We start from the raw sequence: 18,407 nt of genomic DNA, 5'->3' as shown, positions 1-18,407 counted from the left end.
GGGATTTTAGTCAAGGTAATAATCTTCTGGTCATAATTTACTTTTCACCTGGTGGGGGGAGGTCAGTGTGTATTAAATATGTGTTTTGTTTTTATCAGTCTAGTATACATTTATGGGTAGTTATGTTTGTTTTTTTAATTTCCTCTGTCTAGCTCAAATATCACTGAAGTATCCAAGGCTCTTCATAGGGGATAGAGGGAGGGGCAGGTGACTTTTAGGATAAGTTATCCTAGTTATCTATTGCTGTGTAAAAAATTACCCTCTAATGCAATAGATTAAAACAGTAACTATTTATCTCACAGTTTCTGGTAGGTCAGGACTTTGGAAGTGGTTTAGCTGGGTGGTTCTGGTGCAGGGTCTTTCAGGAGATAGCACTTATGACATAGGAGAGAGCAGTGGGTATCTGAAGGTTTGACAGGGCTGGAGGATCTGCTTCCAAGAAGGTACATTTACATGGTTATTGATAGGAGGGCTCACTTTGTCACCAAGTGGGTTTCTCCATAAACTAACCAGCTGGTGTGGCCACTGGCTTGTCCAGAGTGATGCAACAGAGAGAGAGTGACTACGTTGAAAACCACAGTACCTTTAGAACCTAATCTTGGATGTGACATGCCATCGTGTCTGCCATATTCTAATAGTCACATAAATCAATCCTGGCACAATGTGGACGGAGATGACCACAGTCTGTGAATGCCAGGAGGTGGGAAACATCAGAAGCCAGTAGCATTTACCTAGTAGGTAATAATAATAATAGTAATTTATAAGACACTTGTCACAAATAAACAGCTCCATGAAGTAAGAAATCAGAGAGTTTAAATTACTTGCCCATGGCCACAATTACTAAAAGGCTGTACTAAAAGTGACTCACAAGTAGATGTTATTTCACGTTATTTTCTCTAAGCCCTCTTGGTTCCCTAATTGAATGTAATATACCAATTTCTCTTCTGATATTAACTAGCCTTACCTTGGATGAATTATAATAATCATAGAACTGATTTTCAATAACAAAAAAATTTAAGTAAAATGCAATGATCAATTATGAAGGAAGAAAGTTAATTAAAATAAATAGATAATAAGAATGAAAATTTTATTAAAAATGGAAGATCAAAAAAGGAAGAAATGTCCATTTAATATAATATTATTGGCCCTTTTTTTTTTTTTTTTTTTTTTTTTTTATTTATTTATGATAGTCACAGAGAGAGAGAGGGGCAGAGACACAGGCAGAGGGAGAAGCAGGCTCCATGCACCGGGAGCCCGACGTGGGATTCGATCCCGGGTCTCCAGGATCGCGCCCTGGGCCAAAGGCAGGCGCCAAACCGCTGCGCCACCCAGGGATCCCGGCCCTTTTTTTTAAAGATTTTATTTATTTATTCATTAGAGACACAGAGAGTGGCAGAGACACAGGCAGAAGGAGAAGCAGACCCCCATGCAGGGAGCCTGATGCAGGGACTCAATCCTGGATCATAGGATCATGCCCTGAGCTGAAGGCAGATGCCCAACCACTGAGACACCCAGGCATCCCAATATTATTGGATCTTATTCCAAATCCTATGTTCTAAAAATTTAAGTTCTACCTCTGGCAAAATTTTTAAAAATAAACTTAAAACAAGAGGGACAGAAATGTTATTGAATTTATTATCTCTAAAGCTATCATTCTACTCTTGAGCCAGTGATTCTAGTACAGTGTACCTAGTGAATGAGCTCATGATAATGAACTATGTTGTTCTAAGTAAACAGCCAACTTTAGGAGTTTTTTCTTTTTCTTTTTTTCCTAAACAGCTGATTTCAGTGTAAGTGTTAAACACTATCAAATCATTACATGGTCTATCATTTCTATTTCACTGAATTGTAGTCAATGGTTCTGAAAGTTTGTCAATGGCAGTGAAAGTTTACATGGAAGTTAATTGGCAAATCATTGTGCACGTGCTTTTATATATGCTTTTAAACATCCCAACTCATCTTTACACTTAAAAAACAACAGAACATATCCTTACACCTTGAAGGGAGTATTTAATCAGAGAACTGAAGGGGTGCCTGGTGGCTCAGTCATTAAGTCGACTCTTGGTTTCAGCTCAGGTCATGACCTCAGGGTCCAGAGATCAAGCCCCATGTTGGGCTCCATGCTCAGCATGGAGTCTGCTTGAGATTCTTTCCCTTTCCTTCTCCTTCTCCGTCCACCCATCCCCCTGCTCATTCTCTCTCTTTCTCTCATTTAGATAAATAAATAAAATCTTAACGAAATAGAAACAGAAATGAAGATAAAACTGCATCTTATCAGCACACTCCATCTTCTAAACATTAAAAATTCTAACAAATCAGATTTAGAATGGAGAATACTAATGACTTGTCAGCAGAGTTAAAGTAATACTTACAGCTTTTTGCTGTATTTATTGAATTAGATTCTTATCTGTATTTTTCTTTGAGTCCTAACCAGGAACTTGGCTCTGACAGACAATGAAGTTTGCAGATCAAGCAGGAGTTAGGAATGTGCATGCATGTGTCTGTGTATGCACACCCATGTACTTTCCTATCTCTTCTACAGGATCTACAGGATTTTTTTTTAATAAAAAGGAAAGTGATTTATAATAAGATACTATGTACACATATTCAGGCATTATCACACTAACAGATAAGAAGATATAGTCTGAAGGTTGTAAATTCTGGAAAGGCGACAGATAGGTTGATCTATATGGTGGTTGCTTCCTGTAGAAGAGAAGGGTGGGTGTGGGCTTTCTCTACATGTAATTCAAACAAGCTTTTGAATCTGTATGCTTTTGGGTAAAAGTAACTTTGAGGAGGTAATAGTGTATGGTGATTATTGGGGCAATTTGGCCCCTCATGGTTATGAAGAGTGGGTAATGTTCCTTAATTGTTTTGAATATTACATCTTGGAAACTGCAGTGTTATCACTTCTGCAAGCTATCTTAGAACACAGAGCTGCAGTACGCTCAGCTGTTTCCAGCTATAATCTTCCTCATTGCACCTTTGAGAAACAGAACTTGGATTGAGTATCCTCATCCAGCAAATCAAGAACTAGAACTTGTCTTCTTGCTCTTATTCCATGGGTTTTCACCCTATGCTGTGCCACCAGCACCTCCAAATATGACAGCTATGGTCATGCTTGGAGAAGTGTCTCCAAAGCTCAGTCATCTGTGGATTTAGCCAGTTTCACCATATCCGTGTAACCTCCGGATTGATGTTTTTAAAATAAATAAAAAATAAAATAAAATAAATCAGTTTTAGTTACATAAACATATTATAAAATAAAAATTTTCATTCTCATGGAAAGAAAATTATTGTGCCATAAATAACACCTTATAAATCAAATGTGGGTATATTCTCAAAATTTAGGTTTCTCCTCTTGCCTTGCTGAAGACCAAATCTCAGTTCTTCTCTCTTGTTAAAAACAGAGTCCAAGGTTTCTGACTGATGATAAAGATAGATTTGCAGGAGCTCAGGGTATTCACAATACTATCAAAAGATTGAAAGAAATTATGAAAGGGCTACCTCCTTGTTATATCCTCCAACTGCTGTTGACTGCCAAGTCTGAGTGCCATGTAAAATCAGCTTACTTACACCAACATTGGCATCAGACACTAGGAGGACTTGTAGTCTACATTCTAGCAGAAATAGAAAGGGGTTCTTAGCCAGAGAATGGTTTCTTGCCCAAACATAGCAATTGAATCTTTAGATAAATCCAGTCTAACAACAAGGATATACTGAGACAACGATGCAGAGCATCAAGGCAGCCAATGAACTTGGCCTCCTGGGGCCTCCAGTTCCTCTGAAAAATGACAGGAATGGATTGAGTTTCGGGAGTCACTGCCTCCCATTACAAGACTCTGGAGTTCACTGTCTTCTTCACTCTTTTCATTATCAACATTTGTGACACTTGTGTCTTTTACTGATCAGAGTTAAGAAACTTTGGAGGCATACTAAGAACCTTCCTTTTAAGAAAAATAAACCAGAAAATAGGAAATGAATCTTATCCTCCTCCTAACTCAACTACCTGCCTATAATACTTGAGTGACATTTCCAAAGTTAAATTATAACCTAGATAAGTCATCCTCAAATCTTGTCCACAAATAACTCTTCCTTTGGAAATTCTAGTGAGGCTACTCAATTACCTTTCCATTCTGGGTAAAGAATGATTATTTTTAGATGAACAACAGATCCTACTTTCCCCTCCTCATTGCAGCAGAGATATTTCACGCTTCTTTTAACTAGTCCAAATTCAGAATACAGCAATGTCTGAAAGATCCTGTCAACAGAAATATATTCATTCAAGGAATGTTGTATTCTTTCATATATGAATAAATCAGCTCTGGGTTTGAAGACTATTTTATACTATGTAACTCCTTCTTTCTTAAAGAAGACTTATGAGATTTTAGCCCACTCTATTCTTCCTATATTTGGGCTGTTCTGTGTCTCAGCATTACTTATCATCACCTGCACTTGGAAAGATGGGACACAATAAAGTCGGAAAATATATGTTACAAATCAAACTTGGATGACTTTGGACATAATACATGAAACACTGAGCATTGCTTTAACTGTATCAGCTATGCTTATGTAATTAATATTGCAATCACCTTCTATAATGATAAGGGGTTATTTTTAAGGTGGAAGAAAAGTTCTATGTGAAAAATATGATTGAGATGATTTAAGGAACACATAAAATTGAATTAAGTGTCTTTTCACCCATCAATCTTCCAAATATATATTGGAAAGAACATGACTCAGGTATCTTAGCAAAGATAATGGATATCTATAGACGTACTTTAAAACTAAGGTTGAAGATCCAGATTATAAAAGTAGCTCATACAAGAAAATAGAAGCACAAAGTTAAAGATTTTTACTTTTAACCAATACATGCTAATTAAATCAGTTGGAAATCCAGATTGGGACTTCCTCAGACCACTTACTGATTACTGATAGTTCTTTTTTCTTTTTTTCTTTTTTTTTTTTCCTGATGGTCTCCTTTTGAGTTCATATTTTCAATATTACACGTCCAAAGGCCTAAATTGTAAAAGGCATCCGGCCTGATTCACTTGAAGAACCCTATTTTAACTCAAAGGGTATATAATTAGAATACTAGTATTCCTAGCACTTCAAGATATTTTTAAAGGTGTTGCAAAACTGCTGTATTATCACAGAAGGTTCCTCACTGGCACAGAAAATGGAAAAGCTGCCCAACGTGTTGAAGCTACCTTTTTATTGTCCTCATCTTTCCATTTCCAGGCCACCAACATACCTCTTGATTTCACCTTTACAGTCAGCTCCTCCTAGTCATCTTAGAGCCAATTGGGCTTCTGAAAACACTGCTGCAGTGATGGTGGCACATCTGTTCGAAGGCTTGCAGGATACTCCGTTTAACTGCAATGCATTGAACCCCCAACCTCTCCCCAATCCATGTTCTGCATCATGTCTCCCAAACCAAACTAGCAGTGCTGTCCACCCCCCACTATGGCCTCCACTGCTACAATCCTGACAGGAACCACCGCTCTCCCCACTCTTTTCATCCTTGACCCTCTCTATAGAGGTCAGAGAACTTATTCTGAAATCATCAGATGGAAAAATAGTGTAGGCTTTGCAGACCAAGCAGGTGGACTTACCATCACTCAACTTTGCCATTATAACACAAAAGCAACCATAGTTAGCATGTAAATGACAGAGTTAGAGTCTTACTACGACTATTTCTGGGAGCTAAATTTGAATTTCATCTAATTATCCTCTGTCATGAAATAGTCTTCTTTTTTGATGTTTTATCAATTACTCACCAATGCAGAAATAATTCTTAGTTAATGGACCACACAAAAATAGGCAATGGGCTGGACTTGGCCCATGGGCTGTAGTTTACTGACTCCTACTCTATTGTACAGCTCAAAAGAGCAGCCAGTGATTAGCATGATTGAATTTAACTCCGGCTCAGAGTCCTGCAGTGGCTGTCAGTGCCATTCACAGCAAATGCTCAGGTTTTCACCATGGCCTGTGAAGCCTTATATATTCTGGTCCCCTTTGTTTGTCTGCCTTTATCTCTAGTTACTCTCTTTGGTTTTCCTCTGCTCCAGCTAACTGGCCTACTTTCAGTTCTTTGAAGACGCTGAACCTAGGCCTGTCTTAGGGTCTTTGCACTGGAAGGTCTCTGCCTGGAATCTGTTTCCCCATATATTTCTATGGCTCCCTTGCTTGCTTCAAGATTTTGACCTGATGTCATTCTCTTCAAGAGTCTATCCTAACCACTCAATTTATATTGTAACTATCCTGTTATGGGCTCATTGTGTCCCCCTAAATTTCAAATACTGAAGCCCTAACCTCTAGTTGCTCAGAATGTAACTGTATTTGTAGATAAAGTCTTTAAAGAGGTGATTCATTTAAATAAGGCCATTAGAGTGGGCCCTAATCCAATCTGACTGGTATCCTTATAAGAAGAGGGAATTGGACATGTAGAGAGTTACCAGAGATGTGGCATCCCAGAGGAATGGCCACGTGAGGACACGGTGAGAAGGGGGCCACCCGCAAGCCAAAGAGAAAGGCCTCAGAAGAAATCAAATGTGCTAACACCTTGATCTTGGATGCTGAGAAAGTGAATATTCTCTAAAACCAAGAAAATAAATTGCTGTTTGAGCCACCAAATCTGTAGTATTTTGTTACAGCAGCCATAGCAAACAAATACACATCCCAACACCCACACCTTCGCAAACCCATTTAACTTGTTCCATTTTTACCCAGAGTACCTATCAGCCACTAAAATACTATCTGATCAATCTAGTTTATCATCTACCACCCCTCTACATGACAGCAATGGACCTTTGTCAACTGACATATTTATTCCAAGATCTCAGAAGAGTACCTATAAGAGACTAAGCACAGAGACATACCTGCTGGTTGGATGAACCCTGGTAATATATTTACCTCCATCTATCCCCTTCCTCTGCTTCTTTGCTCTTCCTGGAAAGCCCAATGATCAACTCAGCATCTCCAGACCCGTAGCCACTAAAACCCATGTCATATGTTGTCACCACTAAAAGATCTCTTGACACAAAATAGAGGGAACCCTTTCTTTGGATTCTACCGATACACTGTCTGAACCTCTCTCCTGGCACTTAACGTATTCAAGTCTGTATTAAAGTTGTTATATATGTTCTAATTCCTCTACTAAATGTTAAGCTTCTTTATGATACAGCTGGTGTCTCATGCATGTTCATACACCTCACCATACCCTCTCAGTGTGCCCCACATACTAGAGGCATGGTAAACATCGATGAACTTCTACACATTATTCTAAAAAACATGTTACTGAGTAATTGCCTTGTGACAGGTTCTGTCTTAATCCCACACATTATCTGCATGATTAGCAAAATCTTTATGAAGGTGGCACTGTTATCAATCCTTTTTACAGGTGAGGTCACTGAGCCTGACAGGGGGAAAGTAACGTGTCCAAGGTCATACTGCTAATGATTAGTGAAGCCAGATTTCAAGCACAGGTTTGTCCTTCTATAGAGGTCAGGATCTGGAGTATACAGTCACATAAGGAAAAAGAGAAATAAAGTGCTTACCCTGAAATAAAAATTTCAGTGCCATGTTAAATGAACAAAAAACAAAGGAAGAAATATCATTCAACTAAATTTTTAGAGGCTTGAACAGGCTGACTTCATATTTCCATGACTGCTTTTCTTGTTCTGAACTGAGAGCACAGTCACTGTGTATTCTTTAAATTTATATACTGACTCTGAGATTTCAATAAATTCATTATTTTATAATAATTTATTTCATAATTATTATGATGCTTCTCCAGATTAATCTTATTTTATTGGCAATGATTAAAGTCTTAAAACAAAAATGAATTATATTAAATAAATTTGGCTTTCCTAAATTTCTAAATCTGTTTACCTCTTAATCTTTATGATATTTCATAAGAATTAAATCAGCAGGTTCTTACTATTGACTTCTGAAATAGATAATTTCTACTTTTTATTGCTGTTCTTAATTCTATGACATTTTATATCCCGGGAAATAGACATGATGGGTACGGTTATTAATCTCATCCATTGATGGAAAAAAAAAAAACCTGTATTGACTATTGATTTTTAGAAATGTAAGGATTTTACACTCATGAGTTTTTAGCAAAAACATATGTTGCATGTAGCTAAGCAATATATAAGTTATCCAAAAATTTTAGGTAGGTGAGGATTTTTGGTGACAGTATTAAAGTATCATTGAGGGGCACCTGGGCGGCTCACTGGTTGAGTGTCTGCCTTTGGCTCAGGGCATGACCCCGGGGTCCTGGGATCGAGTCCCAAGTCGGGCTTCCTGTATGGAGCCTGCTTCTCCCTCTGCCTGTGTCTCTTTCTCTCTCTGTGTCTCTCATGAATAAATAAATAAACTCTTTTAAAAAAATAAAGCATCTTTGAGTATAATCATTTGAGTACACAGATTTTAAGCTATATCATTTTTGAAGGAGATCTTTAAGTTAGCTATTCTATTTACTTTTTGAAAATTTTAAATTGATACAAACCGGGCACACTTTGACCTTTTCTGAGGACTCCAAAACAAATGAATGATGTTAGCTGCAAAGCTTGACATGATTTATCAGTATCCAAACAGGGCTTAACACCACTTGAATGAGTACTGATCCCCAACTACCGTCCTTAAAAATGCTGACTTCCAAAAGTCCCTGCTGGCAGCTGGAATCACATTTGCTTGTTTTTTTCTGAAGAGGAAACAAGTATCATAGGATATCTGACTGTAAACTTGCCCAAGGTGCCCTACTAAGATGAGTAGTGCTAAGACCGGTTCAGGACTTCTTGGCTGCGAAGACCAGGCATTTCTCCCAGGCACTTATTACAGTGTAAGGTTGTGAAAACAATGTGTTTCTGTAATGGTGGTGTAATGGACTAGTAACAAGACTAACTAGTCTCATGACCTTGTTAAAATCACTCCAGAAACTCAGACCTCCATAGCCTCTTCCAAAAAGAAAGAAAAAATCAGACCAAATGATTTTTTTAATTTATAAATTCATTTTTTATTGGTGTTCAATTTTCCAACATATAGAATAACACTCAGTGCTCATCCCATCAAGTGGCCCCTTCAGTGTCCGTCACCCAGTCATGCCCACTCCCCACCCACCTCCCTTTCCACCACCCCTAGTTCGTTTCCCAGAGTTAGGAGTCAGACCAAATGATTTTTATGGTCCATTGAGAGTCCACATGCCTGTGATCCAATAATATATTCCAACACAACTATTTATATAAGTAGCATGATATATATAACATTGCCTTTATTAATATCATTGTGTTGTGCACTTTCACTAATTAAGCTCCAACAAATTTCTTAACCTTCATAGATCACAGACTATGCTTCTGCTTGGAGACAGGCTAGGAGGGCCTGATTGGAAGGGACAATTGCATGTATTTGGGTAAATGCCCAGCAGTTGGCTGTATAGTTTCCCTTGGGGGACTTTAGTAGACACAGCATAAAACTGAGCTTTAAAGTTCTAAAAGCCTTTTATAGAACTGGCTTCATAGCTCTTTGACGCCTTTTGACTTTTGTTTGGCTCAGGGAATTATAAGGTGGTAGGAAACTCTTCTATGTATACCCCATAATAAAACAGGCTCCATGTATCTCAACAGTGTATTATAGAAGAGGAACATGATTGATTTGGCAGGCTTTAAGTCCCTTATCCTAACCTGGGGACCTTGCACAATGGGAATGTTCCCATTGTAGAGACACTAATACTAAACTAGGGGAACTTACAATTTCCTCAAAGTTATAAACAAGCTAGAGAAGAAAATTGCACACAGAAAACAGAACACTAAAATCCTGATAATACATATATTTTTTGTAATACTTCTAAAATTGTAGGAAATCCAGGGTGGCATATTTTTATCTCCAGCAGGTTTAATGTAGCTAAGGATTGGAAGAACCTATAAACTTCTATTTTCATTACCTTAAAAGTATTAAAATGTAATCATTATCCATATAGTGTGTTCATCACAGCTAGATGAGAAAATACAAATACATAGACATTTATACATAAATCATTCCTAGGATATATGATTTTTGAAACAAGTGGACAAGTATATAGCACCTACCCCTATTTTTAAATGTGTATTTATACCTTCTCTGTGTACAATTAGAGACCATTCAGACTTTCTGGGCTCTGGATTATGTACAACAGTTTCTATAATGGGAAGAAGTACTGGGTAGAGATAAGAAAAAGCAGAACCACGGCAGAGATTAGAAGGGGTAGCTGACATGACCGAGATCACAAGAAGTGATAGAGGCAAGCAATAACAATCCTACCAACTTGGGGGAAGACACACAGAAAAACAGAAGCAGGAGATATAGCATTGGCCCCTAAAAAGCCAATTCAGTCATACATCAGATGACTACTTATTGAACATTTATCATGTGCTAGGAAAGGTCTAGGCAACGGATTACCATAATGAACAAAATGAACATGGCCCCTAAAAAGGAGTTTATGTTCCAGTTTTATAGACACTTGCAAACAACCAAAATTATTTTAGATAGTGGAATTCTCAAGGAGAAAGTGACCAAATATCCCAGTTTGTCTGGGACAGTCTTGATTTACACGCATGTTTGTGCTGTGGTTTGGATTGTCTCCTTTTACTCTCAGAAGGGTCTCAGTTTTAGTCACCCTCTCTATAAAACAAATTTCAAAAGGATGATATAAAATAAAGGCATTAGGGGACAGTGAGGGGTGTGTGTGTGCTGTTTTGGATTGGAAATGGCTCAGTAAGGTGATATCTGACCTGAGAATTAAAGTCATCACACAGCTCTTCAGAGTGAGTTTGAGTTTGAGGAAGGAAAACTGTGTAGTGAAACAAAGATATGGGTTGGACTCGGACAAATCCAGTTCTATACCTTAGCCACATCACATCACACTCGGACAAATCCAGTTCTATACCTTAGCCCATCATGTGGCACCTTGGGATAGGTTCCCCAAGGGCTGCTCAAGGGGTACAACTCAAGTCTGATAATGTGATTCATAAAGGAACATATTAAATTATATGAAGTGGATACTTGATTATGAGATCTTTCCCGAAAACTATTTTTGAGCAAATACTATACAATATACTGTGTGTTAGGGGAGAGCTGGAGAATTTACATTTTTTAAGTGCCTCTTAGAGGGGTGTCTGGGTAGCGCAGTCACTTGAGCGACTGACTCAGTTCCAGTTCACGGCTCACATTGGGATCTCAGGGTGGTGAGATTGAGCCCCACATAGGACTCTGCAGCATGGAGTCAGCTTAAGTTCCTCTCTCCCTCTCTCTTTCTGTTCTCTCTCTCTCTCTCTCAAATAAATATAATTTTAAGTGTCTTTTAGAAGATTCAGATCTACTTGAGGTATGACTCTAAAGCCTGAATCTGCTAAATAATACAGGGTGGATGAGTAGTTAAATGCTGAACATTATGGGACAGACAACATGTATACAAAAGTTCAAAACATAAGAAAATCAGTGCACGTCAGATGGCAAAGACATATCCAAGGGGCAGGTAGGAAGTGTAAGATCCACGACCTGATTGCTCAGTAAGCCACACAAGTGTTTCTCTGGACAAAGAATAAAACCTTCTGGTGGGCTATGTTGGTAGTTTCTGCAACAATGAGGTAGTATCGGCATTCTTCCTTCTACAAATAATCCCACTGACCCTCTCTCTCCCAGCTGCTTCCTCACCTTCCTTCCTTGGCTCCCCCATTACCAACCCTTCTCTCTACTTCCTTCAGAGGAACATGTCTTACAGGCTTACTACTCCCGCTAGGTTGCCCATGGTGCATGCCTCTTCTTGACTAAAACCACATAGTGTAACTCCCCTCTACTTTTGGAAATCTTAGCACATGTTGCTTTGCTGAGTTAACCATCCTGCATTTACTGGCTCTACTGGCAGGGTAACATAGGGCAGGAAGGACTCTCGAATAAATAGTTTATAAACCACAAGGCTCAGCCCTTAACAAGCACTTAATAAACGTTAGTTGAATGAATAAATGGCAATTATAGTTATTGAAAACTAATAAAGGCAAAGGAGTTTAAAAATTGCAGTCGTTTATACAGGTTACTTCCTATTTATTCCTAATTATTAGGCAGCACAATGATGATTAGGTATCCAATTACCTTTGGGAAAAATTCAATTTGAAACAAACAAACAAAAGAAACCCCGAAAACAAACACAGAACATCCTATAGACACCAGATCGGTAATAATGACAAAAGTTACCATCTGCTGAAAGCTTCACAACAACAGAACTATATAGAGGAATATCTCCATTTTACAGATGGATTGATCCCACTCCAAGCAGCCAGGTGACTTTCCCAACTGTAGGATGGGATTGGGGCTTGGGCTGAAATGCCAACATGAGGCTCCCGCCTCTTTCCTCTGTGCCTGCCTTGCCCTCCAGAAGCACAGCTAGGTTCTGGGCAGAGACAACAGCTCTCCTGATACACATTCTCAGAATTCTTTTTTTTTTTTTCACTTTTAATATAATATGTTTATGTTATGGTCTGTAAGACTGTGATGAAAAGACATTAGAGGAAGCACAACAGAGCCAGAGAGGGAGACAGACATGAGACACGTAAAGGAGGGGGCCAAATGGTGGAAGGCTTTACGTGAGTTTATTTCCCTGAGCAAACTTGGTACATTTCTCCTCCCACCCTGGCCATGCATCCAGTTCTCTCTGACTCACTTCCCCCTTTGAAAATCATGATTATTGCCCCTCCTCAGCCAGTCTGAAGTATTGATCTCCTTCACAGTCCTAAGCGTTCACCTTTAAAAAACTAAACAGAGGTCCCAAAGAGAAAACATTTTGAGACATTCTGATGTTATTGCGGTATCTCTATCAGACAGGAGAAATGGATAGAGTTAGGCATAGAGCCATCCATTGCAGAGGCTTGATAAAAACTAAGCTTGTTTATCAAATTGGTTAGCATATACTGCAAAAAATATAGCAGCGCTGATTTCTATCATGGCCAGGTGGACTTTGCTTTCTTCCGCAAGCAAGGGCAGCTCCTCAGATCTTGGCCTCCCTGCCCACCAACCCACCATTGATACAATTCCCAACACTGGAAAAGAAAATAGACTTTATCAAAGAAAATTTACCATCATACCTAGCATACGTGACCCATAGCCACATCGTACTGGCCATAATACTTTTCTATGTAACAAATATTACATGGCTTTCTTGTGTCTTAACCTGATGGATCACAGTGACATCTCCTCTGAAAAGAGCCAATTTATTTGAAGGTAGAGGTTTGTTTTCCTTATAAAGTTTAAGAAGCTCACAGAGAAATTTCAGACAGAAGCTCTGTCAAAATGAAAGATAAGCAAAGATGGTGAAAGACATGGTAGAAGGATGGAAGCCTTAGAGGCACCGAGGGAGATGATTAGCTCCTTCAGGCCACTCTCAATACCTTCTGAGGGGAATGGACAGGACTCATGTTAATACTTTTAAACAAAGGAGGCCTTGCCAGTGGGAATGCCTATGGTGGCTTAAAATCATAAATAGGGCCATGAGCATATTTCCCTGCTTGGAGTGGGTTTCCCACTAGCTTCCAGAATGGGGTCAGCCAGTGGAATCATTGGCAATAAATCTGAAGGATAGGAGGAAGGAGAGGCCAGCAACTTTTTACCCCGGGGGTTCCCTACCTCTCAGCTCTCCGTGTTTGGCAGTGTCCCTGAACTAAAGGCCACATCTACTGTCAAGCAGCCTTCTCTACATATGGTTTCCCTCTTCAGGCTTCAGAGAAGGTTCCCTCTCTTGGCCCCACAGCGGTCTGCTATTACCAGCTTCAGGGGTGCACATTACCCCTGTTGGTTCCCTTAAATCCCGCCCACATACACGGTCCCTTTATTAAATTGTTTTCCTGAGTGTGAGATCTCTTTCCTGCCAGGAAATCACTGCTACATATCACAACCAATGTACACCATCCTCAACAGTCTAGGTCCCGTGATGTGAAACTTTAATATTTCTTTAAGGACTTAGATGAAGTGTTGATGACTAATTGCCAAAGTTTCTGGTAAGAGAGCACCGATTACTTCAACCAACAGGGGCAAATGCAGCTCCTTTGATGGATATCAGCTCTTCTCTTTAGACTGTATGCAACACATTGATTATTTTTGCCCATCAGTCAACGAATGAGTTTTAGGAGTTTAGAATATCTAAGACAGAGATGGGATCACTGACTAGTTTGAAGTTCTCACAATGATAAAAACAGTGTTCTATGAAGTCTTTAAGCCTCAGGAGTTTACATCATATGCTAATTATGTGGTAAGAAACATCAAATACAAGGTCATTAATCATTAGCATGCAGATTTCCTTCTGAAACGAAAGGGACAATCAGTGTATGTCTGCATATATAGGTGTTTTTTCCACTGAATTCAGGGATCCTCTACTGAGATGTGGCAACAATGGTGGAATCTGAAGAGATGAGGCAAGATGCTGAATCCCTCAAAATATCCCTTTACTCCTTAATGCAAAGTTCAACTCATTAACAGAGACCACAATAACTCTTCCAATAAAGTTTAAAATATATATTCTGCTGGGAAAAGCCATACAGTGGCATATATTCCTTGTCAGTCAAATATAAACACCATCCTTTGCTTTCTTCTTACCTGAGGGCAGGTTTAAATAGAAGCAGCACCAGAAAACTGAGTCTATTATGGCAGCACTTTCTGTGCATTTCAATAATGCAAGTTTTACATAGAGCTATAAGGAATATAATCTCACTTTATAATGAAGTTCGAGTGAATTAAAAAATTAATCAAGAACAGTCCAAGAGAATAGCAACTGCTTATTCAATTGTCACATATCAGGGCTACGTGAACTGGGAAATAGAAATATCTGTCACCTTTTACCAGGATTAAAGTTGAGTTTTGCAAACTTTTAAATATGTGAGGTCTTCGAAAACACATCCTTTGCAGGAGATGTGTCTGCCCAGTGTTCAAATGTGGTAGGGATGGGGACAGAAGAGAAGGTTGGAGGGGGCTGAAGACTTGATCTTGTGATTTGTAATTTGGAGGAAGAAAGAAGGGAAAAGCAAAAAGAAGTTGATAGAGCTAGAAACAGGCTCTCCTAATTTCCCGATTTTGCTACACACACACACACACCCTTTCTCTTCACACTTTAAAAATGTAACATAAAAATGTCTCAATCTTTATAACACTAGTCTTGTGGATGGCTTGATTTTGCAGTGACTTCAACAATGAACATAAGGCTGGAAACAACTCAGTGTAAACTTGAAAAAAGTGTGCTCACTTCTGGGCACTCTCTTCTCAATCGAAAGTTTTCTACTTGATGAAGTGATGTATGCTTACTTCATGCTTTTAATACTACCATTTCATTAAATTTGAAATACTTTAGCCCACAAGTTAAGTAGTAATTCAATGCTTAACAGGATACTGTGATTTACATTGCTTTCGCTTCCTTTAGGTGGAGAGTTGGACTTGGCCACACCTGTAACTGGTCTTGAAGGCTGAAAAGAGCCCTGGGCAATATCCACCTAAGACATATGTTTGGGGCATACTTGTTAATAAGAAAATGACTTCAGATCTTGATTTTAAAAGAAAACTAGGTACATGGAATTGATAAATGTCCAAACACCCTCCAAATTAGTACTATAAAATATTACAATACTAAATTTCACATATAGAGAAGAAACAGGTCAAAATCTGGTATCCGTGATATCATCCAACCTTTCTTAATGGGTCAGCATTTATAGGACAAGGTGTTCTATGCTTTCCTATGGTATACAAATTGCCTATCAAATTGAGCACTCACATTACCAGCATCATATTACAATCCTTATAAATCATCTCCATTTATTTTGAGGTAGGAGAATACATTGGCTATCATGAGCCCCATCTAGAATTGGGTATAATAGGATACATGAGGATGCAGGTCCCAAAACAAGAAGGAATTTGGATAGTTAATCCTGTATTGTGCCTCACTACACTGAACACACCATTTACATGTAACATTTGCTTATGGATTTCTGACAAGTATTATATATAACAAAGGATCTTTAGAAATGCTTCCATTTCCGTGATAAGTAAAGCTAATATATGCGTTTGTAAAATCTACCCTTTGAAGAGTGATTTGCTCTGATAAAATATGTAAAATGTTTCTGGTAAAATAAAATTATTTTATCTGGACAAATCTTTACCATTGAATTTATATTCTCTATCACAACCATTATTTTAGGTGAATTACTAATTACTTACAAACAGTCATAGGCATTGTCAAAACTTTATGTGAAAAGCTTTCAGAAGAGGAAGCTACTTTCCTCCAAATTGTGATAACACCAATAAAACACATCAAAGGAGAGTTTGTTTGCATCCATGAACATTTCTTTGAGCTTAAAATTATCTGTGTTTGTGTAAAGGCATGGGCATTTGGGGAATCAAATGAAAGGCAACTACCAACAATACAGATTATGTATTTTGGAATTAACCTGTTTTCAAACATAAAACAAAATCACTATTTCCTCAGATCACATCTTTAATTGAAAAAGTGAGAATAAAGAGCTTGTTGGTAAAATGAAAAAAAAATCATCCAAGGCATGCTGGTATTGTTTTAAATTTTTGATAACTACAAAGACATATGCTGATTGTTCAGGATACAATTAGCAACTGCTTGCATATCCAACCTTAAAGCAAATTTTTTAAACTAATTCAACTCTGCTTCCTACTTCTTCATTAATTACTAGCCAAGGGACTTGAAAGTGTCCTAATGAATTTTACATTAGATCCTGCAATATGAACAGTGTATATTATCACAGCATCTTGTAAATGCATAAATTGGCTTCTCCAAGTTGCATTTTCAGTGGTTGTAAAGATTCCGGCTAGATCTTACAGTGTTCAGTATTAGAGCCTGAGCTGAAAAGATTTTTAAAAGAAACAAGTTGCTGTAATCACATTTCTCAGGCCATAAATCTATCTTACTACTGTATAATAATCTGTCCTATTTCTCAAAGTTCTTATTTTGTTTCTCTTGTGGCTCAGAAAGAGGAGGAGTCCCACCCATATTGATTTCTAAATATGCATTAAATAAGTCTTGAAAAATTGCTGCTATGCCAGCTTTCCATAAATTTCATTTTATAAATTACCATCCAGTCATTGGACACCCACTGTCTTTTGGAGTCAGTATTTATGGTTTACAACTTCACAACCATTTACCATCTTCATAAGATTCTTTGAAAATGAAAGTTTAAGGAAAAGAGACACAGATCGAGCAGAAAAGGCAGAGAACTGCACCTAAACCCAGCACGAAACAGGTAGAACCTTAAAATTGCCTTGCCAAAGAGAAAAATACAGACTACCATGGAAACCTCATAGAAAGCTTTCTTTTTAAAAATATATCTCTAATTTGATAGCAAGATAACAGATCACATACCGAGCACTGTCCAATGAGACACAGCATCACAAAAGGCACTCCATCCTTAATGGGAAGTTTAAAACAAATATCACATGGATATCATTGATCACATTGATATGATAAAGCAGTCATACTTATGGGACTCTGTAGGGGTAACAGAAATCTAAAAATCTGGGTGGAAAATACAACAGAGCTCAAAGTTAACAAAAGTCAGGTACAGACTCTCAGTGGTTACTTTTAAAAGCATCAGAAGTCACCACAATTTGCACTGCTTAAAGATTAGCACCGGATAACAATCCCAATAACGTTTATACATATTTTGTGCTCCCAGCAATTGATTGATTTTCACATTTATTCTCTCAAAAGCATTTTTCCTTATCATGTTGTTGACAGAATCATATATGTAGTTCTGCCGTTAACCATTAAGAGTTCATTTCCTGGAGCAAATGTTGCTCACATTCATCTCTCAACCCCTGCATCATAATGTATAGGTTTACTTACTAGTCCTTCTTTCTAATTATTTAAAGAAAATCAATCTGAGTTGGAAAAAATAAAGCTAACAAGAGTTCTTCACGGTCAGAATCAAACTATAGCGTGTTACCAAGCAAGCTTTGTCTCTCAGAAGTTTGATGGTCCATTAAAAATACCTTTCGTCGGAGTCCAAGTAGTTTGGGTCCACCTGCCACTATGTTAATGATGGCACTGCCTACCAATTTCAGGGGCAGCAAAACTGCTGGTTTGGGCTCAGAATTCTGGAACATCTTAAAAATATTTTCTTGCTATCAACACTTAGATTTAAATAGAATTTCTATTTCAATCGTGCAAATTTTTAAACATCAAAATAACTGCAATGAAACCAATATCAAACCTCTCATGGACATTTTACTCTTTAGCTGTTTTCACATTTTGCTCACATTTTGCAGGAAACTGAGAAATTCCAGAGAAACGGCCTTAACTCTTTCACTGCCAAGCTCTATGATCAAATACTAGAAATCATCTCTGGATTATAATGATCAAAGAG

The 18,407-nt window shown here is 38.1% G+C and overlaps 1 protein-coding gene across 1 annotated transcript in view; it reads right to left on the bottom strand.

Moving 5' to 3' along the window:
* Nucleotides 1–18,407, bottom strand: part of KCNIP4 (potassium voltage-gated channel interacting protein 4) — a 1,134,091-nt gene that overhangs the window by 873,496 nt on the left and 242,188 nt on the right.

Source organism: Canis lupus, chromosome 3 (assembly GCF_003254725.2).
Source record: "Canis lupus dingo isolate Sandy chromosome 3, ASM325472v2, whole genome shotgun sequence".
Taxonomy (NCBI): Eukaryota; Metazoa; Chordata; class Mammalia; order Carnivora; family Canidae; genus Canis; species Canis lupus.
Note: the sequence above shows the minus strand (reverse complement) of the source record. Positions and strands in the feature narration are given on the sequence as shown.